General features: G+C 46.7%; 1 long non-coding RNA gene across 2 annotated transcripts in view; it reads left to right on the forward strand.

Annotated features, from left to right (window-relative positions):
* Positions 1-3,410: 3,410 nt before the first annotated feature.
* LOC119863364 overlaps positions 3,411-23,046 on the forward strand; it is a 165,937-nt gene continuing 146,301 nt past the window's right edge. For both annotated transcript variants that reach the window (XR_005295582.2, XR_005295583.2), the window contains exon 1: positions 3,411-3,649. This is a non-coding gene — a long non-coding RNA (uncharacterized LOC119863364). The remainder of the gene's footprint in view (positions 3,650-23,046) is intronic.

Below are 23,046 nucleotides of genomic sequence, written 5' to 3' on the forward strand. Positions count from 1 at the left end.
TGTCACCTCACTGTTTTGAAAACTGACTATTTATTCCTACCCTTTGTTTCGTAACTTTTAACCAGTTACCAAACCATGAGAGGACCTTCCCTCTTATCCCATGACTGCTTACTTTGCATAAGAGCCTTTGGTGAGGGTCCTTGTCAAAGGCTTTCTGAAAATCTAAGTACACTACATCCACTGGATAGTTTCCCAATATCCTCCTTGATATAGGGTGATTAGTATTGCATGCAGCATTCCAGATGATGCAGAACCATTTATTATTTAATGGCATTTGTAATCTCCTCTGTTATCACTATCCCATTCCTTATGCAACCAAGAGGTGGAAGATGGCTATCAGGAAGCACTGCTGACACTAGATGAGTTAGACTGGGCAATAGGCTTCCAAAGGAAGTGGTAGAAATCCCATCAATTGTCACTGTCTGCAGAAAGCATTGCAAAAACTACAGATGATAATTACAGATGGGCTGGAGCCTACTCATGTGAGTAGCCCCATCAAAGCCCTAGATGACTACATGCCTTTTCACTTCACCTGTTCTATAGTCTGGATAACATTTACTCTTGTGAGCACAACAGAACCCAGATAGCTATGGAAGAGTGAGGTGCACTTGGTTCTGTTCCATGCACCAACAAATTTCTCACATAAGCAGCACTTCCAGGGGCTGCTCACAAGGTTACCAGTTAGTGCCATCTGTGATGGTGAGTTTTATGATGTAGATCCTTGCTCACAAAGAATGTGACTGAGACCTCTAACTCATTTCACATCGATCACTAAGGAGCTTTACATTGGTAATGACTTCTGGTAACTGCCCACAGTTGAAATGGTGAGAGATTATTATTATTCTATGTGTAAGGGTAGCACCTACAGGACCCAACCCAGATAAGGACTCTGTTGTCTCATGTACTTCACAGACACAGTGTGAGGCTGTTCTTGACCCCAAAGAATTTACAATCTAAACAGACAAGTTGGAGAAGAATGAATTAGCCCAAGGTCAGCCAGCAGAAATGGAACTAGAACCTAGATCATCTGAGTCATAGAACAGTCTCTTAATCACCAGACCACAGTACCGCTTGATAGTCCACAGCCATGAGTTATAGCATTACTGATGGAGAAGGCAGGCAAGATACAGTTCTTGTTTACAGTAGGGTCAGGTGTAATTCCATTCTGGATATTATTCTGGATTTAGACATGTTCCACTGAGACCAGAAACAGTTAGACAAAAGACAGGTTGGATTTTGTCTCTATTTTAAAAAAATCACTTAATACCACAAGTTTTGCATGTCTTCCACTTCACCTCTCCTCCCTCACCTTCTTTACAAGAACAAAACATGCTAAAATGCAGGAGATAAAAATCTTACAAGCTTTATAGTTTTCAATTAAATAAATCTACTAATACTAGCCTCCTGCTACTTATTTATAAACACAATTTATTCTTTTCTAGGAGTCATCCATGCAGCTGCTGATGCTATCAAAATGCTCTCGCTGACTGCATATTTTATTGCCACCATATATCTTTTGCTACTTTCCATTTGTCCCACCTTAGGAATAAAATAATTCATTGAAAAGTCCATCTGATAAAATATTCACCACTAGATATATATTTTACTCAGCATGTTTGAAAAGTAAATTTGTATAATATTTAAGGCAGCAAGTGATGCCAGCAGCTATAAATTAGGAGCAGGTTAACCCACAGATTTGTGTTTTACGGGGTGAAAAGAGGTGACACAGTGTATCATTGATGTTAGTAATAACACATGCTCAAAAGGTTTTCAATTCAGGCTGAAATTTAAGCATATGCTTGAGTTCCAGTGACTCTAACAGGACTTGAGCACATACTAAAAGGTAAGCATATACTTAAGTGTGTTACTGCATTGAGGCCAAAATTATCTCACAAAGACATCCCCTTTATGAGAGCTCTAGTTAGAAAGGTCTAGTAAAACTTTGGTTAAGGGTTAAGAGGCCATTGTTTAGTTTGTTTCATTTAGAATAATGTCTTCACTGCAGAAATAACCAGGACTCTTGCTGAGTTCAAACAAATTCCAAAATGGAAAGTGAAACTCTGTTGAACACCATGTGCTATACCCAAAACCAAAACTGCTCATGTTTCCTGAAAAGTTCAGCTCCACAAAAACTGGCAATGCCTCATCACTAGCTTTTGACTTTGTAACAGGATCTATAACCAAGCCACTTTAGTTTCATACCCATCTAGTCATAGGTTATAAGGCTATCTTCACCGCCAGTGCACACACACCAACAGTTGGAGCCTGATTTGGATTCACACCCATCCATTTTACCTGTGTGGTGTTTTGTAAAGAGGCCTGTAAGGATATGTTAGATTCTGCATAAGAGCAGCCTAGATATTGACAACTTCCGGTTGATAGCAACGTTTTGCTGGGACTCGATATAATCCCATTGACATTAATGTGAATGGAATTCAGCTTTTGGCAATGGCATGCTGCTTATTAACAATGTTTTTTGTGTTTTTTTGGGGAGGAAAGGCCCAGCTACAGGCAGATTTATGGCGCTGCAGCCAGGGAAAGACGAGTTACCTTCTCTGGCTGCAGCCCCACAAAGCTGCCTTTGGCCAGTGCTCAGCCCTTCCCAGTGCTTCTGGGACTTCATCCCCATGAAACTGCATATATGGACCACACAGGAGGCAAGGGGCTGTGGGCTGAGTGCACAGACGAGGCAGGACAGTAGCAGGAAGGGGGCTGCAGGCTAGAGCAGCGTGGTGCCTCTCCCTGCGCTCTCTGGTGGTCAGGGCTCAGTATGTCCCAGCACTTCCTTTCCTGAGTGCAGCGCCTTGTTGGAGGGGCACCGTGCAGTCCCAAGGGCCCCCAGCATACAGGCTGCAGACCCCTCTCCGCTGCTGCTTGCTGCGGCAGGTTTACAGGGCTGCAGTGAGAGAAGACACAATCCAGTGCTTCCTTCTCTGGCTGGAGCCTTGCAAACCTGTCATATCCTTATTAGCAACTAGGGGATAATGGCAGCTTTTTTTCCTGGCAACCCAGGGTTGCTAATAAGCAGAATCTAGTGTAATTAGTTACATCCACTTCAAAGTTCCTTCATACTATCTTGTCCAGTTGGGCAGCTGGTGTAAATCAGTATCACCCCATTGACTTTAATGGACCCAGACCAGTTCACTCCAGCTGAGAATCTTTCTCTGTTTGCCAGGGCTGTGTAAAGGGGCCTTACTGCAGATCTGGAGAATTCAGATCTTGGGGGCGGGGTTATGAGCATTTTTGTGCACTGAAGCAGTGCATTTGGGTTACCGAAAAACAGAGCAGCTGGGATAGATGCAGGCCCAGATCCTCAAAGGTATTTAGGTGCCTAATTTCCATTGATTTAAATGGGAATGTGACGGGGTGTACCAACTGTGCACTGAGCCACTGGGGCCTGACCAATCACTGTGGCCCAGAAGATCACGCCCCCTTCCCTTACCCCTACTGCTCATGCTCCAGGTGGAAGGGACTGATAAAAGGAGGCAGCCCAGCTCAGTCTGGGCTGGCTGGGGAGGAGGAAGGATGTGGGCTGCAAGCAATGGGAATGGTGGACTCGGACTATGCTGTGGATGACCCGCTGACTGTGGAGACTGACTGGGACATGGAGGCACTACCAGCTGAGGAGGTGCTCGAGATGAGCCTTGTGGTAGGAAGTGCTCCAGTGAATGTATCTGAAGCTGATGCTTGAACCCTTAACTGGGAATTTCCCAGCTCCATAGGGCTCTAGGTTGGAACATGGTGGGCCCAGGTTCCCCTATTTCTCCCTCCCCTCTGCACTGGCAACTAGGTGTGGCTACTGGGGGCTTGAGCTACAGACTGACTATTTGCCCTGCCCAGAGGGTCTGAGCCCCCCCAACTGCTATTGCCTGTCCCAGCCAGGAGGCTCAGGGGTCATAGACTGTTTGCTTGCCTTGGCTCTGCCCTGCCCAGAGGGGCAGAGCAGCCCTGCTACTGCTATTGTAACCCACACACCTCCTGGGTGTGGTGTTCTGTCCCATCTAGTGGCATGGAGACTGCTTAGAGATTAATGAGTCTGTTACAGCTTTAGCTAACAGCCATATGGATTTTAGCTCATGTAGTAGTTGGGTGACCAGATATCCCATTTTTAAAGGGACAGTCCTGTATTTAAGCCCTCCTGCAGGTTCCCAACTTCTTAAAAAGGGGCAAATTGTCCCCTATTTTGTCTGTGCCCCCTCCCCCCAATCAGTACTTGCGGAGTCTTCTGCTGGCCAGCTGCCTGCCTGCCAGCTGCCTGCTCACCAGCAGTGCCTGAGAGGGCCCAGTGGCTAACGATGGGGGTGGGTGTGCAAGGCTGGGGTGTGGGGGGGGGAAAACTGCAGCACAGGGGGCCGGCTGCTCGCCCTGCTGGTCCGTCAGGGCAGCCCCCGCTGCTGGTTCTCAGCTAGCAGGGCCCCATCCTGTTTCCGGCTGCGTGCGGAGAGCTGTGGTGGCTGGCGAGCGCAGGCCGACACCAGGCGGCAACTGGTTACGTGTCACTTCTGCTGCCCACCCATCAGCCCTTTTCATGCTCCCCCTTCGCTGTCCTCTCCCTGCTTTCCCCCTTCACCCTTCCAGCCCCGCTGCTCCTCCATATCCCGCCCGGCGGGGTGCGTCCTGCTTCCAGCACTGTGCAGAGAACCAGCCCCTGGTCAGAGCACTCCGCTCACCAGCAGCCTGGCCGGCAGGCTCCTTCCTCCCCCCCCACTGCTGCCAGCTGGGCTGGTGCCCCCAAGACCGTCCGGCCCTGTGCACTGGCCAAGAGAAGCCAAGCCCTGCATGTGCCAAAGCCCCACACAGTGCTGGCACGGGGAAGCCTCTCTGCCCCACAGCTAAGCTCTGCTGTGGGGGGGAGAAGGGATTTCCAGCCTGTTCGTGCCCTCACCTTGCAGGCTCCACAGCAGCTCCCTGGGCAGGGGCTTGACATCCTCTTTCTGCGCCTCAACGCCGCCCTGGGTCCTGCCCCAGGGAGCCCAGGGCTGCTTCATCCCTTAAGCATCCTCCCTTGCTGAGTCACCTCTCTGGCCCCTTCGCTGAAGACCCTGCAGTCTGGTTCCCTGGGTCCTGGTGCAAAATGCATCCTTAGAGCTTAACCCCTTCCTGCCCAAGCTGTAGCCGGGGGGGACAGGAGGTGGCTGGGTTTTGTCAGTGGCCAGCAGAAGCTTGGGGGTGTGAGCTGCCTTTCGACACTGTGCGGGCAGGAAGTGACAAGCTGCTTCCAGCCACTGGGGAGCAAGGGCATGGGGAAGAGATGAGCTCTGCAAAGACAAGGGTCAGGTCATCCCTTCCTCTCTCCCACCCCCAGCTGGAAGCAACTCCTGTCCCTTCCCTCCCGCACAGTGCCGAAAGGCTGGTGCTGGCTACATTCTGGTGTAAACCCTGGCAGAAATCTGGGGTGTGTGTGGGGAGGCATGTGATTTTTACATGTCCCACCATATGTTGCCTGAGGAAGATCTGGCGTCTGGTACTAAGAGAGGTGGGTCTGTCCTGGGGGCCCAGCCGGGTAGAGAGCACCGGGGAGGGTCGGGTCAGTTGATTTCTCTCTTACCCCGTGAGAGAGGGGTACAGCTCTGTGTGTGTCAGTCACCTCTCCCCATGTGCATGCAGAGTAGGGGTGTCACCCCTTCCTGTGTGAACCCTAAAGCCTTAAAGGTCAATAAACATCCAGCTAGGCAGTATTTCTTTTTAACAGGCTCAGTCAACTTGACAATGATTTGAATGTTCGTACTGCATAGTTCTGACTGATAGCCGTTGAACTCACTTGAATATGAGCAATTTTACCAGGTGCCCTGTATTCAGCATAGGGAAATATGGTCCCCCTATTCAGTAGAGGATCATGTACTAAACTCCAGGGGCCCCAGTTTCAGTTCCGCCCACCGGGGCATGTGGCTGTGACGCTCCTGTTTGCCCTAGCCTGGAGAGACTGAGCATTTGCTCTGCCCAATCCCAAGGGCTATTGACTAGACTGTTTGCTTTGCTCTGCCCAGGGGCTGCAGACTATTTATTGGCTTTACCCTGCCCAGAGGATCAGAGAGCCAGCTGCAATTGTTTGCTCCTGCCAGGAGGCTCAGCAGGCCTAAACAAAGTGTTTATCAGGGGCCCCGAGTCCCTCCCAAATCAAAATAGCCTGATATAACAGGGAGTCCTGATGACTGTGTACCAATCCTGCACTGGGCCAACAGCAGTACACCCTCCCCCCCCCCCCCCCCAACAGCAGGGACCCACATGAAAGGGAATTAAGCATCTAAATACCTTTGAGAATCTGGGCCACACTGATTTACCCAGCTGTGTATGAGAAAATTCCACATCTCCTATGGTTACCAATCTGCCCTTGCTCACTGGGGGCCTGGAAAGACAGGAGTGCTGAGTGTGTTCTTCACACTGCTTACTTACACAAATATCCATGAGGAACAATGTGAATCGGGGAACTATTTGCAGGGCTGGGTGTTTTCAGTGCTTTTCCCACCCACTAACTGAAAGGCCATGAAAAGAAGCAGCTTCATCTCATTTTGGCACTTAAATGACTCCTTAGACATGCAAAAAGCTCCTGGCAAACGTGAATAAAAAATGCAAATGAACAGGCAGGTAAATGCCAGAACCCACACAAACACCCTGTCATATAAAGCATTGTTGCAGCACAATGCAACCCTGGAATTTTCATAATAGAAAGACATTTTATTCTGTTTTGATCTATTTTGAAGCGACACAAGTCAGAATATGTACAGCAGCATACATTAGAGGGAGCTGCTGTATATACAGCTATTTACTCACTACTTGCACTTCAGGGGTCAAACTTAAAAATGATTCTGTTCTTAAAAGTTCTACTAGTTTGATAGGTTTTCCTCTACAATTAAAATGAAGGATACTGCTAAACCTGGTAACATTGCAAAAAAATGGAAGAGGTTCTAAGTGTGACTATAAAGGCATAATTTTTATAACCCTTTGAACTTGGATGTCACTTTTCTTTGCAGAATCCCCTGCACTTTGCAGTGATGGATAATGGTTATTTTATAGCCCAGGAAATTAAATTACTGTGACTTGCTTAAGATCATGCAGCAAGTCAATGGGAAAGCTCAAAATGGAGCCCATATCTCCTGGCTCCTAACTTTTTTTTGTTCATAAATATTCATCTTTATGGGTCTGTAATGTTAAACTCAATTTCTTAGCCAAGTATTCCAGAATCTCTGTGTCGACTAAGTGCCGACTAAACTAATATTAAAGGAGATATTGTTTTGGGCAAATGAATGTCTTGGTCTTGTAGGTTGTACTTTATTATCCACTCTGCTTTTACCCTGAACTTTAGCTGACCCTAGTGTATTATAAATAAGCTGAAGCTTTAGCAACTGAGGACCCCCATTTTGATTTAAATTTTCATGGACACCAAGTCCCCCCCATCACTCATCCCCAGGCCCTGCCCCACTCCACCTCTTCTCAAGCCTGTTTCACCCCTGCACCTCTTCCCTGCCTCTCTGTCCCCCCCCCCCCCCGAGCACCCTGTCCCCACTCCTCCTCCCTCCCAGTGCCTCCTGCACACTGGGGAATAGCTGTTCTGCAGCATGCAAGAGGGACTGGGGGAGAGAGGGAGGAGTTGAGCAGCAGGGCTAGTGGCCCTGGACATGATTCCACCCCTTCCCCCAAGTATGCCCCTGTCCCCACTTCTCCTCTTCCCTCCCAGTACCTCCTGCATGCCACTGAACAGCTGTTCCCCCCCGGCATGCAGGGGGCACTGGAAGGGAGGGGAAGGAGTTGATCAGTGGGACCTTTAGACCCCCGGAGTATCCTCACAGACCCCAGTTTGAGAAACGCTGCCTTAGTGTGTTGAGTAATGGATTGCATCTTTTACTCTAAAGTCTTGACCCTTAGGTAAATGTGTCCAGATGCACAGAAAGGAACAACTTGCAACTGAGGTGGGGTGGGTGTTTTCTGTGATTTTTAATAAAATAGATCATCAGGAATAATTCTAATGGGTGATTTGTCATGAGTTGGTTATAGTGTATCTTATAATTGATTAAAATTATGGATGGTTGAACAGATGTCTTTAGCTTATTGATTATGTAAACCAGATGCCATGAAAAGAAATCCATGGTCAATAGTTCATTTTTTGTCTTTTCTGTAAATAGTGTATAAATAGATCACAATGGACAAAATGGTGTAATTGATCAGGGATTCTCAAATGCTCTAACTGATAAAATTTAGTAATTGACAAAATGGACAAGAACATGTAATAGCAGGTGTTACATTGATTATAGAACAGCAAATCATTAATGTATGGATTAATGTCTGAGCATTAAGAGCTAATCGTGGTCACAGATTGTCCCAGTACTGGTAAATCTTTTGCATGTTTGATCTTATTTTGATTCAATAAGCCAGAGGATCTTTCTTTGGTCCAAAGAGTATACAAAAAAGGTGAGTTTTAGAAAGTTAGTCACAAGGGAACTGAAGTAAAGTTGCCATCACGTCTGCAGTTAGAAATTTGGTATGCATGATTCATTTTTGTATAATGCAGCATTAGGTATTGCTTGATTGTCCGTCTTAATTATAATGCGCTCAGTTGAACTTTTATTTAAGTCCAAACATGCAACACTCTAATTACCTAAACTTACTGATTGTGGGGTAAAGGCAAAGTTAACTGTATTTTCAAATGTGAGCATAACTGGTACGGCAGCAAAAAAGGCACCCATCCAAGGCCCACTTCTGGACCTGCAAATGTTGTACAGAGCTGACCTTTGTGGCTCCAAATGCCTCATGCTGCTGATCTCCTTGTTGGCAGAGAATAAGATATAGGGACGGGAACTCTCCACAAGTGAACAGGGGGTGGAGGTTGGGTCCATGTTGGCCCTGCATTGGTGGACAGGGATACTCTGGGCTATGCCAGCCCCTCTACTGGGTGGCTGTAATTTGTGCTGGATCAGCACAGAACCAGTGTGCTGTGACTGGCTCCCTGATGCACCCCTCGTCCTGTGACCCCAGCAAAGCAGTCATAAGAGAACCTAGCCCTATAGTTTCATTGTCAGACTGCAGAAGATCTACCCCCACACTGCCTGGCACTGCATATCCTTGCCTCTGCCCGTTACTGGGGCTTCTGAGGAGTCTGGTTTTGAAACTTAAACTGCTCAGAGTTTCCAATGAGTCAAGAAAGGCTCTCAGGACTTGACCACATCTGTCAAAGGCCATAAGTAGGACAGGCAAATTCATACTCTGAGAGAAGAGAAAGAAAAGGCTGCCTATTCCTCCCTCCTGTTTTCTAGGCTTTTGTCTCCTTGTTTCCTCTCCTTTTCTCTGACTCCTCCCTTCTTCCCGTTGCTGTCGTCATCTTACGCCCTTTGATTTTCTTTCCTGGACTCAAGCTGCCTCGGCTGGCTCCGATTGGTCACTTGCACGTACAGGCCAGGTGTGGTTCTCGGGCCTCACAACAGAGTCTGCGCTTACCCAGTGCATATGTGCAGGTGCTGGGTTTTACATGTGTAGCAAGAGATCAGATGCTCTGCCCCTTTATGCTGTGTAAAAGGTAGAGTGGAGTAAAGGGGCCCTAAATACCCCTCTTCCAACCATGGGAGGATTTCACAGGCACAGTGCAACACAGCTGTAAGGCTGCTTTCAGAGGACCCCTCTGCAAGCCTGGCATAGCGGGCATGCTGGAGTTCAGACAAGCATGTCAGGGAGGGCTGGAGCGCTGCAGAGATTGCAGGCAGGGCTGGGGCCTGTACAGAAGCACAGTCTGTCTCTATTGTAACTTAGACAGGTGCGCTGGTCTGTATCAATTGCATTGCGAGGGCCTGGAGGAGCCCAGGATCAGCAGGGCACAAAGGTGGCCATCACAGGCTGCCTTCTCCTTGGGTTAGAAGTCCTGTGTTGCGTGACTAAGGCTACATCTGCGCAGCAACTAGAGATGCGACTGCAGCACGGTGTAGATGTACCCGAGTTAGCTTAGATATCACTAGCTCCAATAACCGTAGCAAAGAAGCCACGGCAACACAGGCTGTACCAGCTCAGCTGGGATCCTAGTGTAACCCACGAACCTCCTGGGTGCGGGGTTCTGTCCCATCTAGTGGCACCAAGACCACTTAGAGATTAAGGAGTCTGCTGCAGCCTTGGCTAAGGGCCATGTGGCTTTTTGGCTCATGCAGTAGAGGTTCATGCATTTAGCTTCAGCGGTCCCAGCTTCAATCCTGATGGCCGGGGTTTGTTGCCGTTACACTAGGTATGTGTCTAAGCTGCGGCCCATTGCCCTGTGGCTTCCCGGCTGTTGTTCAAGTCAGCTACCTTGAGTATGTCTGCATGTGCTCCAGTCACACCTGTGGCTGCAGCACATCTACACAGCAATGAGGGAATAGATATTTATTCAGAAGGCACTGATGATGTATTGCATGCAGTAAAGATTCACAACGTTTGCTGTAAACTGTCATAGAATCATAGAATCATAGAATATCAGGGTTGGAAGGGACCCCAGAAGGTCATCTAGTCCAACCCCCTGCTCAAAGCAGGACCAAGTCCCAGTTAAATCATCCCAGCCAGGGCTTTGTCAAGCCTGACCTTAAAAACCTCTAAGGAAGGAGATTCTACCACCTCCCTAGGTAACGCATTCCAGTGTTTCACCACCCTCTTAGTGAAAAAGTTTTTCCTAATATCCAATCTAAACCTCCCCCATTGCAACTTGAGACCATTACTCCTCGTTCTGTCATCTGCTACCATTGAGAACAGTCTAGAGCCATCCTCTTTGAAACCCCCTTTCAGGTAGTTGAAAGCAGCAATCAAATCCCCCCTCATTCTTCTCTTCTGCAGACTAAACAATCCCAGCTCCCTCAGCCTCTCCTCATAAGTCATGTGCTCTAGACCCCTAATCATTTTTGTTGCCCTTCGCTGTACTCTTTCCAATTTATCCACATCCTTCTTGTAGTGTGGGGCCCAAAACTGGACACAGTACTCCAGATGAGGCCTCACCAGTGTCGAATAGAGGGGAACGATCACGTCCCTCGATCTGCTCGCTATGCCCCTACTTATACATCCCAAAATGCCATTGGCCTTCTTGGCAACAAGGGCACACTGCTGACTCATATCCAGCTTCTCGTCCACTGTCACCCCTAGGTCCTTTTCCGCAGAACTGCTGCCGAGCCATTCGGTCCCTAGTCTGTAGCGGTGCATTGGATTCTTCCATCCTAAGTGCAGGACCCTGCACTTATCCTTATTGAACCTCATTAGATTTCTTTTGGCCCAATCCTCCAATTTGTCTAGGTCCTTCTGTATCCTATCCCTCCCCTCCAGCGTATCTACCACTCCTCCCAGTTTAGTATCATCCGCAAATTTGCTGAGAGTGCAATCCACACCATCCTCCAGATCATTTATGAAGATATTGAACAAAACGGGCCCCAGGACCGACCCCTGGGGCACTCCACTTGACACCGGCTGCCAACTAGACATGGAGCCATTGATCACTACCCGTTGAGCCCGACAATCTAGCCAGCTTTCTACCCACCTTATAGTGCATTCATCCAGCCCATACTTCCTTAACTTGCTGACAAGAATGCTGTGGGAGACCGTGTCAAAAGCTTTGCTAAAGTCGAGAAACAATACATCCACTGCTTTCCCTTCATCCACAGAACCAGTAATCTCATCATAAAAGGCGATTAGATTAGTCAGGCATGACCTTCCCTTGGTGAATCCATGCTGACTGTTCCTGATCACTTTCCTCTCCTCTAAGTGCTTCAGGATTGATTCTTTGAGGACCTGCTCCATGATTTTTCCAGGGACTGAGGTGAGGCTGACCGGCCTGTAGTTCCCAGGATCCTCCTTCTTCCCTTTTTTAAAGATGGGCACTACATTAGCCTTTTTCCAGTCATCCGGGACTTCCCCCGTTCGCCACGAGTTTTCAAAGATAATGGCCAAGGGCTCTGCAATCACAGCCGCCAATTCCTTCAGCACTCTCGGATGCAATTCGTCCGGCCCCATGGACTTGTGCACGTCCAGCTTTTCTAAATAGTCCCTAACCACCTCTATCTCTACAGAGGGCTGGCCATCTCTTCCCCGTTTTGTGTTGCCCAGCACAGCAGTCTGGGAGCTGACCTTGTTAGTGAAAACAGAGGCAAAAAAAGCATTGAGTACATTAGCTTTTTCCACATCCTCTGTCACTAGCTTGCCTCCCTCATTCAGTAAGGGGCCCACACTTTCCTTGGCTTTCTTCTTGTTGCCAACATACCTGAAGAAACCCTTCTTGTTACTCTTGACATCTCTTGCTAGCTGCAGCTCCAGGTGCGATTTGGCCCTCCTGATATCTTTCCTACATGCCCGAGCAATATTTTTATACTCTTCCCTGGTCATATGTCCAACCTTCCACTTCTTGTAAGCTTCTTTTTTATGTTTAAGATCCGCTAGGATTTCACCATTAAGCCAAGCTGGTCGCCTGCTATATTTACTATTCTTTCGACTCATCGGGATGGTTTGTCCCTGTAACCTCAACAGGGATTCCTTGAAATACAGCCAGCTCTCCTGGACTCCCTTCCCTTTCATGTTAGTCCCCCAGGGGATCCTGGCCATCTGTTCCCTGAGGGAGTCAAAGTCTGCTTTCCTGAAGTCCAGGGTCCGTATCCTGCTGCTTACCTTTCTTCCCTGCGTCAGGATCCTGAACTCAACCAACTCATGGTCACTGCCTCCCAGATTCCCATCCACTTTTGCTTCCCCCACTAATTCTACCCGGTTTGTGAGCAGCAGGTCAAGAAAAGCGCTCCCCCTAGTTGGCTCCCCTAGCACTTGCACCAGGAAATTGTCCCCTACGCTTTCCAAAAACTTCCTGGATTGTCTATGCACCGCTGTATTGCTCTCCCAGCAGATATCAGGAAAATTAAAGTCACCCATGAGAATCAGGGCATGCGATCTAGTAGCTTCCGTGAGTTGCCGGAAGAAAGCCTCATCCACCTCATCCCCCTGGTCCGGTGGTCTATAGCAGACTCCCACCATGACATCACTCTTGTTGCACACACTTCTAAACTTAATCCAGAGACACTCAGGTCCCTATGAGCACTTCTTAGCCTAAACTGCACAGTTAAAGGCATGTATGTAGATGTACCCCATTGGCTGGTGGGATCTGGAATGTCTAACCCACCATCAGCCATTTCCTCCAAAGGGCTGAACCAGTCAACGGGGTTATATGGTTTATGGCAGCTGAGGATGCCTCTTGATATGATATTTAGGAACAATTTTGATGCTACTTCTTACATCTCTTGTCTTCTATTTGTCATGCTGTTCAAGGACCGAGACCTCGCTGTTGTATATTTTACATGCTCTTGGAACTTTGTTTCCAAAGAGCTCACCTCTTCCCCTATCTGTCCCTGTTTAAATGCGTAATCCTCTGTCTGACGAATTAATCTTTTCCAAGCACCAGCTGTGACATTACAAGCAGAGGATTATGTTTCCATGCAGGCATGAGGCAGCAGAGGAGCATGGTTTATCAAGAGTTCATTAAAATCCCTGTTTGTTGCACACATTCTTAGCAATAAAGAATAATAGATGGCGGGGGAGGGAGGAATGAACATACAAGGTGTAAATGCAGGATTACAGCTACAGAGTACAGAATGCTTTTTTTGACAGACTTGGCAAAGTTTGCCTCGTATGCCCATCAGGTGACTGAATAATATTTGTAGAGCGGCTTGGGAATTTTCCACTGCCTTTTTTTTCCAAATGGAAAATGAGGTTTCTGCAAAAATCAAATTTCTCTGAGCTGGGGGATAAATGAAATATTTGTTTCAATGGTGAGGGGGAAGCAACATGCCCTAGTGTATTTTAGAAGAGTGGATTGGGGACTCCAGAGACCTGGATTCTATTCTCAGAACTCTCTGGGTGACCCTGGGCAAGTCACCTGTCCTCATTCCTCATGGAGTCAGTTCCAACCTTTTTAAAGTTCTTTGAGATCTACAGATGAAAAGCATTGTAGGTAGTATTTTAGCTGCTGTGAATTTTCCATTGGTTGATACAGAATTAACACTTGCCTTCTCACTGCCAGCATCTGTCCCTTTGACTACAACTTGATATCACATAACTAGAATTAGCTAGGCACCAATGCAGCCAACTGCTGTTGAGGCCAGGCTTGTAAAATTTGGAGCACTTCCTGTGAAGAATTGAGTGCCCTCTATTTCTACTGCATCTTAATCTATTTAGGTATTTATAGTGGGCAGGCACCGAAGTACTAAATTCAGTTTACTGATTGTGGAGTGTGCTTAGCATCTCACGGTGAGCACTTAACATTTAAGAGGCTCAGGCCCTGGGTTTTGTTGTATTGGTGTATGAGAAGCATCCCAGACCAACCATAGGCATCCCTCTGCCTCGTGCTTTATCACACAGATATAGAATCTGAGTGACTGTTCCCATAACTAGGCCTTTTCTGAACAAGAAAGGATTATTGGATTTTCAGTAAGATGCCTGTCGTGTGCATCACACCTTATAGATTCATAGATACTAAGGTCAGAAGGGACCATTTTGATCATCTAGTCCGACCTCCTGCACAGCACAAGCCACAGAATCTCACCCACCCACTCCTATGAAAAACCTCACCTATGTCTGAGCTATTGAAGTCCTTAAATCATGGTTCAAAACTTCAAGGAGCAGAGAAGCCTCCCTCAAGTCAACCATGCCCCATGCTACAGAGGAAGGCAAAAAACCTCCAGGGCCTCTCCAATCTGCCCTGGCGGAAAATTCCTTCCCGACCCCATATATGGCGATCAGCTAAACCCTGAGCATAGGGGCAAGATTCACCAGCCAGATACTACAGAAAATTCTTTCCTGGGTAACTCAGATCCCATCCATCTAATATCCCATCTCAGGGGGATTAGTCCTATTTACCCTGAATATTTAAAGATCAATTACTTACCAAAATCCCATTATCCCATCATACCATCTCCTCCATAAACTTATCGAGTAGAATCTTAAAACCAGATAGATCTTTTGCCCCCACTGCTTCCCTTGGAAGGCTATTCCAAAACGTCACTCTTCTGATGGTTAAAAACCTTCATCTGATTTAAAGTCTAAACTTCCTGGTGGCCTTCTTTGGGCCTTGTTCTTTTACAAAAGCCCTTTTGTCTTTTAACACTGACAGCAGTTCGCTGGAGGTGGAAGCAGCAGGCTGCTGGAGTTGAACATAATGGCTGAGAGAGGCAGTTTTATAAGACTGGTTTTCAGCCTGGGAGTCCCCTAAGCTATTTTCGTACAAGTATCAGTGGAATACCTATCCATTTAGTTTTGTGCTACCCCTGGTTCAGAATGCAGTGTGGAGTGCAGGAATGGGTTGTTTAAGTATTTTAAATAGCCCCTCTCCTGTATCTTTCCAGGTCACTGGTTCAAGCCTTGCCTAGGTTATCAATAATTGAAAGCCATCACTGTTCAATGTCTGTCCAGTGATTTATGTGAAAAGAAATAGTGGTCTTATTCCATCTTTTAACAAACAGATGCTCACATCCTACTTTGTCAATTGCCTTCTCCTCCCCCGCCCAATTTAACGATTTTCTAGTTGGTCCAACTAGTCCCACGACAACTTGCGTCCTTGTTGGCCATATCAGCAAAGAGACTAAGGATTGAATAGGCATGAACAGTGAACTAGCTTCTTATGTCTAGAAATGATTATCCTAGGGCAGGGCTGAGCCACCTCAGTGGGTCAGGTTGGGAAAGCTTGCATGGTCACCTGTGTGCAAATAGGAATTTGGTCTCCTTTTTTTTAGGGCTAGCAGCTTTCACCAGAAGCATTTATTAAACAGCAGTTTTAGACTCAACTTGTCTTTAGCTAACCAAGGGTTTAGACCAGAAGTGGGCAAACTACAGCCCGCAGGCCACATCGTGGGTCTGTCCTGCCCAGCCCCTGAGCTTCCGGCCGGGGAGACTCTCCCCCGCCCCCTCCCCTGCAGCCATGCCACCGTGCCAGCAGCATGGCTTGCACCCGCCCACTTCCCAGGCTTTCCAATAAGCCTGTCCTGCAGCTCTGAGCAGCCTGGTAAGGGGGTGGGGGAGGAGGGGTTGGATAAAGGGGCAGGAGGTCCTGGGGGGCAGTCAGGGGACAGCTGGATGGGGCAGAGGTTTGGTGGTGGTCAGGAGACAGGGAGCAGGGGGGGTGTTGGATAGGGGGTGAGGTCCTGGGGGGGCAGTTAGGGATGGGGGTCCCTGGAGGGGGCAGTCAGGGGACAAGGAGTGGGGGGGTTGAATGGGTCAGGGTCCTGTCAGGGGATAGCAGACAGGGAGAAGTGGGGGTTGGATAGGGGATGAGGTCCTGGGAGGGGGAGGTCAGGGGACAAGTAGTGGGGGGCAGGGTTGGAGGAGTCGATGGGTTCTGAGGGGGGGCAGGAAGTGGGAGGGGGTGGATAGGGGGCAGGGGCCAGGCTGTTTGCAGAGGCACAGCCTTCCCTACCCAGCCCTCCATACTGTTTCACAACCACAATGTGGCCCTCAGGCCAAAATGGTTCTCCCCCCCCCCCCCCCCCGTTTAGACATTTGGAGGCTGACGTTAAATACTGCACACCCACCCTTTCAACATATGTATCAGACCACTCAGTGATCATGACTATCAACAGTTCCCCAATGACACTCTGCTCTGTCCATTTCATCCTGGATGCAGCCTTTACCACCACCAACAAGGTGTTCCCATGGCTGGAAGAGATAATTAGATGGATGCAAGGCAGCTGGCTCAGACTTGCAGGCAGAAGTAGATGTTGATAGAAAGTGGAAACCCTTTGAGAAACCTATTGGGACACTAATCTCTCTCTCTCAGCTTGGGGCATCCCACCACTGACTGGGGAAGATGGTAGAAAATCTCAGGGTTGTGTTGGATTCTTCACTGCTCTTGAACATACAGAGATGAACAATTAGTTTTACCAAATTTCAGCTGGCCAGGGGACCTTTGTTCTTAATGAGGACCTTGCATTTCTGATCCACTAATTCATTACCTTGAAATTAGGTTCTACCTCAGACTGAAAGTGACCACCCTGTGGAAGCTACAGCTTGAGTAGTACTCAACAGGGCATGTAACCAGGAACAGTAGTTGGTGCAAACATCACAATCTTGCTCTGCAACCTACATTGGCTCTGATAGTCTCAGGTCAAATTCAGATTCCTGGATCTGTTCTATAAGGGATTTGAACAGGCTGTTTAGAAACTGTTTAGCAATAAGCCCATGACTGAGCAAGACAGCTATTTTCCACAAAGATGTACGGCCAATACCCAGACCCATGATCGGACTCTGGGACATGTGCCAGAACTCAGCAGCAAGACCCTGGTTATGGAACACCTTGCCAAAGGTGAGGATCCTGATCTTGAATGTGTTTAAATGTTAAAGCCCCTCATTAGCAAGGCCTTCGATAGAACTGCTACCTCCTCTTTCGGAGGTAGTGATGGAGGATGTGGGAACCTGGCTAGAATGCAGAAAGACTAACAAAGTTGAAACCCTATAGTATCATTAATACTACTCTTCTAGTAGGCTTGCCTTTCAATGAAGACATGTGCTCAGTCTTAAGTGTTTTGCCGATTTGGTTGTTTCCAATCAGTTTAGCTGCAACTCTTTTCTTCCTTTTGTGCTGAAAGATCCACTTTGCAGACTTGTCACTGCAAAAGCTCAGTGACGCATGGAATGAGTAGCCCTGTCAAATGGAGAGGGACGGAAGGCAAATGCTAATGTGCTGTGCTTTTTACAATGAGCTATTGCTCAACAACGTAGAGGCCCTGTTTTCCCCTTTGTTACATCACTTTTACAATGGTGAAGTTCCACCTACTTCTATGGCATTTCTCCTGGTTTACACTGCTGAAAGATGAGTATCAGACCAACAAATAGTTCTGATGGAGACAAGATCCCAGTGCAGGATAGTGAAGTGGGCCTCCAAACAAAACAGCAAGCTGGGGGTAACAAACCCTCTTCTTAGCTTTTCTATCAACTATTTAGATTTGCTCTTCAGAGCAAGGGATGTTTCTTGCTTCACGTTCAGTGGCCAGTGCAGGACAGGTTGGGGTCCATAGTTGCAGATGTAACCCATGCACCTTCAGGGTGTGGAGTTCTGGCCTATCTAGTGGCACAGACCAGAGCACATGAGAGCGAGAGCTAAGGCTGCAGAACAGCTGCAAAGAGGCAGTTGGCTTTTGACTCATGCACTAAGATCTAGAGATGCCCAGTTTGATTCTGCCCACCAATGACCGGGGTCTGTCAGCATTACAAGTTAGACATTAAAAACACATTTTTAAAGATACTCAAACCTAATAGAGTGAGGGGTAGTTTGTAATCATAATTCACTAAATTAGAATACAATTTGATTACACTGGATGCCTGTAGCAATTATAGGAAAACTTGCCAAGCTATTTCCATTCTAATTCCATTTAGATGCTCAAACTTTCTGAAATATTCAGATTTTGGGATGACATTTGCTGTTTTTGGGTGGTTTGTTTTTTTGTAAGTCTCTGTAAAAATACCTCTTTCAAAATCAGATTTCTCAAGAAATCCTTTCTATCTCTTTAATTCAAAGAGTCCAATAATAGGTGTACGAACACTGGTAGCCCATTTAATAACTACAGACCTTTAAGGAAAAACAGCTTTTGTTTATTAAACAAATTGGCTAATTATAAATTCCAGCTTGATTTATAGAGCGGTACTACATATTAAATAACACCAGATGGTATCGTTGGGGGAATTAACTCAGTAATACAATCTGGAGCGACAAGGGAAGTGAAACGGGGACAGTGTAAGGGAACCGAATTAAACATTGCTGTAAAAATGCCACCAGAATAAACACATCCAAGCATTTCCAAAGAGTCCGGTTTGCATCTGTGTTCAGCATCACTGCCATTTATGACTCCATTAGGATTCCAGAGGCAATAGAAGATTGATTACATTTTCAATGACCTCCGGTGCCCCATAATCCTCCTCCAATGTTTACTTTGGTTACAAATATGAAAATATTTTTACGACCCATCACTGAAAAATACTTTTGCAGTACATCAAAGGAGCCAGTCTGTAGATGCACACTGACTTCCCCTTTCCTTACTCCAACAGCTGTAGCACTTAATTGAGAAGACATGCAAAAATAGCCCAGAGCTCATGGAGGATTGGGGCCTAAGGAAAGTGTTAAGCATTTGGCTGCTTGTTCTACATGTAAATAATGACAGTATGGCAACGTGTGATGGGGTTTGGGACTTACCACCGCAGCGCCTCCTGCTGTTATCCAGGAATTAGCACAGTTCATGCAGAGCACTCTCTGCTGGTGGTGTCCTGTTCGTGTGTCACCCTAGAGTGGTGTCTTGACCCAAGTTGCTCCCAGCTTGTGATGTCCTCTTCAGGACACTGCCCTCTGGCTGTGCCCACTGCTCTGGTCTCACCCCCTTCCAGGGGTTTGGTGTTATCAGCAGCCATTCTCTTCACCCCAGGCACAATGGCCAACCACACCCCAAAGTCTAACCCCTTTGGCAGGGGTCTGGTGCAGTCCGTGATGGCCATTCCAAACGGCCAGGTGGAAGTGCCAGGGGAGCCTCTACTCTGGGTCCCAACCCAGGGACTCTTTGGCAGCAGCCTTCCTGCCTGCCCTCCTTCTCTCCCTTTTGTCCATCTCTCTCCCTGGGCTGTTTCCCCTTTGTCCCGTCCCGTCTCGTCTCGTCTCCTCGTCTCATCGTCTCATGCAGGAGACAGGCCTTTAGCCTCTAAAGGCTTGAGAGAGACTGCCTGCTCCCTTCCTGGGAAGCCTTTATATAGAGCCTAGCCTAGCCCTGATTGGCTCTCTAACAGGCCCTTCCAGATTGGCTGCCGCCTTGCACAGTTGCTCTGGCCTATGGTAGTCCAATCTGGCGTGGGGGTGGGGCACTGCTGCACCACACAGCGCATGTGTAAATACAAGTCCTGGTCAAATATCACTGGGAAAGACTGCCATTAATTTTATTGGACTTTGGATCAGGTCCATATAGTCCAAGGCATTCTAGCATTGTCATGCTAAAGTGAATTATTATAACTTCTATTTTTAGAATGTGCCAGATACTGTAAAGTACATGTAGGTAGCAATATTACCAACCCCAAATACTTAATGATGAGACTGGCTTAAAATCATGTTAAAATATATTACATTTTGGAATTCTTTTTATTTGTGTTCTTCAATTTTTGTGCTCCTTTTACGATACAATTGGGTCATTTTTTCCCCAAGCTTTTTCCTACCATTCTGAGGATTAGAAACATACTTTTTAATGAAAGCTGTGATTCTCCTGAAATAACTAGATTCGAGGTGCTGAGGTTGGCAGAGTTCCTGCACTGAAGAGCAAACCATGAAGAGTGATATTTCTAGAAGTACTGATGTGATTTAGGATTACAAGCCTCGTTGACATACAATGAGACTTACAGTGCTCCAAAGACACTTGGGCTTCTTGAACAATCCCTCCCACCCACCCCCTGCCCCTGCCAAATGTCATACAAACAAAGTGTGGAAGGATGGACTACAACAAACAAACAAACGTGCCAGTAGTTGGTGAATTTCTTTAGGCCTTACAGAAGGTTTTTGTGGTTCATGGTTAGTGGATCTTGAATAGAAATAAACTGAGCAAAATAAAATAAATAGAATGAAAGTTATTAACTAACCAAGCCTTAACCAGAACAGATCATAAGGAGTAACCTGATTCAATACACATCAATGCTGATTTTAATACCCATCTATTCCAGTCCTAGGCTCTCATTTAGGTTAGCCAATGTATTTTGATTCTGTTGTGCAGCATCTCCTTCTACTCTCATCCTAGGTCATGTTACTTCAGAGGTGTGAAAAGCAAACCCCATGCCTGGCATTTTGTGGGTATTTTGGGGGTCAACAAGTATTACTTTTGAATTACAGATTGACTGTGTATACAATTAATCACTTTCTCAACTGACAACATTAATCCAACGTAGTCCTCTAGCACTGTGTAGGTTTGAGGCAAAATTCTCCTCTGCAAACTATAATGTAGCCTTCTCTTGGATTGCACTCATTGCACGTGCCAAATAATATCTTTCCTCAGATCCTTGATTTTGCCTGAGTTTGAGGCTTTATGTTCCTCTGTAGCAGTATCTAATGATTACACATGAAAAACTGTCCTTTTCAATTACATGGTCTGCTTTGCACTGGCTGTGCTCTTTTTGTGAGATGCACTTCTATGCTGGTGGGTGCCTATATTAACCCTTGCTATAGTGAGTAATGAGCAGCTGAGGAATTCAAGGCTGGCTGTAGGGTAACACCAAGAGGCATTGCTAGAGAGAATCCCACTTTAGTTTGACGCTTATGAACTTCCAGCTTGTCATCTTAGATACACTCCAGAGCTTAGCTCTTGGTATCCTCTCTATGACCCCTGTGCCAATGATATGTTATCATAGCCTGAACTTTGTGTGCCACATGGAGAGTTTGCACAATTTTAAATCTCAATCACTCTAATGCCTCTGGAGTCTCAACAGAGAATAAAGTTCCCAAATAGCCATTTTGTACAGTCACCCTGACAATGTGCATTTCTTCAACTCTGCACCCTGCCTATGAGTAATTAACAGTTTACTTGTATATGAATCTCAAATGTTTCTACAGTCCAAATATTCTATGGGTGAGAACACTGAAATGTTAAACACACAGCTATCTTTCTTTGAACTCACCACCCGAGATTTTACTCTAAAGTGCTGGTGACTCCAATGTGCCAGTCAACCTAACAGCTTCTAGTCTTTTTTTTTTTATTGCCTTTCTGCTGAGTGATGACTTGCAATGTGTGCCTCAGTAATATGTGAAGTTTGTAATACAATAAACAAACAAGATTGTATGTATATCCTGTTAAGTCTAGCCAATTTTATCTTTGTAATTTCTTGCATGAAGTGGGGGTGGAGGGGCCTCCATTGCAAGATGGTTTAAAAAAATCTTAGACGACTAATCTTTGTAGAGATGGTTGACTCTTGGAAATTCCAACACTTCAAAATTTCCTTTTTTGCTTAATCATTATGCAAAGTCAAAATGTGGACATTTCCTGTAGAATGAAAAATCTGAAAAAGTTGTTTTCATAGAATATCAGGGTTGGAAGGGAGCTCAGGATGTCATCTAGTCCAACCCCCTGCTCAAAGCAGGACCAATCCCCAACTAAATCATCCCAGCCAGGGCTTTGTCAAGCCTGACCTTAAAAACCTCAAAGGAAGGAGATTCCGCCACCTCCCTAGGTAACCCATTCCAGTGCTTCAACACCCCCCTAGTGAAAAAGTTTTTCCTAATATCCAACCTAGACCTCCCCCACTGCAACTTGAGACCATTACTCCTTATTCTATCATCTGCTACCACTGAACAGTCTAGATCCATCCTCTTTGGGACCCCCTTTCAGGTAGTTGAAAGCAGCTATCAAATCCCCCCTCATTCTTCTCTTCCGCAGACTAAACAATCCCAGTTCCCTCAGCCTCTCCTCATAACTCATGTCTCCAGTGCCCTAATCATTTTTGTTGCCCTCCGCTGGACACTTTCCAATTTTTCCACATCCTTCTTGTAGTGTGGGGCCCAAAACTGGACACAGTACTCCAGATGAGGCCTCACCAATGTTGAATAGAGGGGAAAGATCATGTCCCTCCATCTGCTGGCAATGCCCTTATTTTTACATGCCAAAATGCATTTGGCCTTCTTGGCAACAAGGACACATTGTTGACTCATATCCAGCTTCTCGTCCACTGTAATCCCTACATCCTTTTCTGCAGAACTGCTGTCAAGCCATTTGGTTCCTAGTCTATAGCGGTGCATGGGATTCTTCTGTCCTAAGTGCAGGAATTTGCACTTGTCCTTGTTGAACCTCCTCAGATTTCTTTTGGCCCAATCCTCCAATTTGTCTAGGTCACTCTGGACCCTATCCCTAGACTCCAGCATATCTACCACTCCTCCCAGTTTAGTGTCATCTGCAATCTTGCTGAGGGTGCAATCCACGCCATCCTCCAGTTCATTAATGAAGATATTGAACCGGCCCCAGGACCGACCCTTGGGGCACTCCACTTGATACTGGCTGCCAACTAGACATGGAGCCATTGATCACTACCTGTTGAGCCCGACAATCTAGCCAGCTTTCTATCCACCTTATCGTC

Source organism: Dermochelys coriacea, chromosome 11, assembly GCF_009764565.3.
Source record: "Dermochelys coriacea isolate rDerCor1 chromosome 11, rDerCor1.pri.v4, whole genome shotgun sequence".
Taxonomy (NCBI): domain Eukaryota; kingdom Metazoa; phylum Chordata; order Testudines; family Dermochelyidae; genus Dermochelys; species Dermochelys coriacea.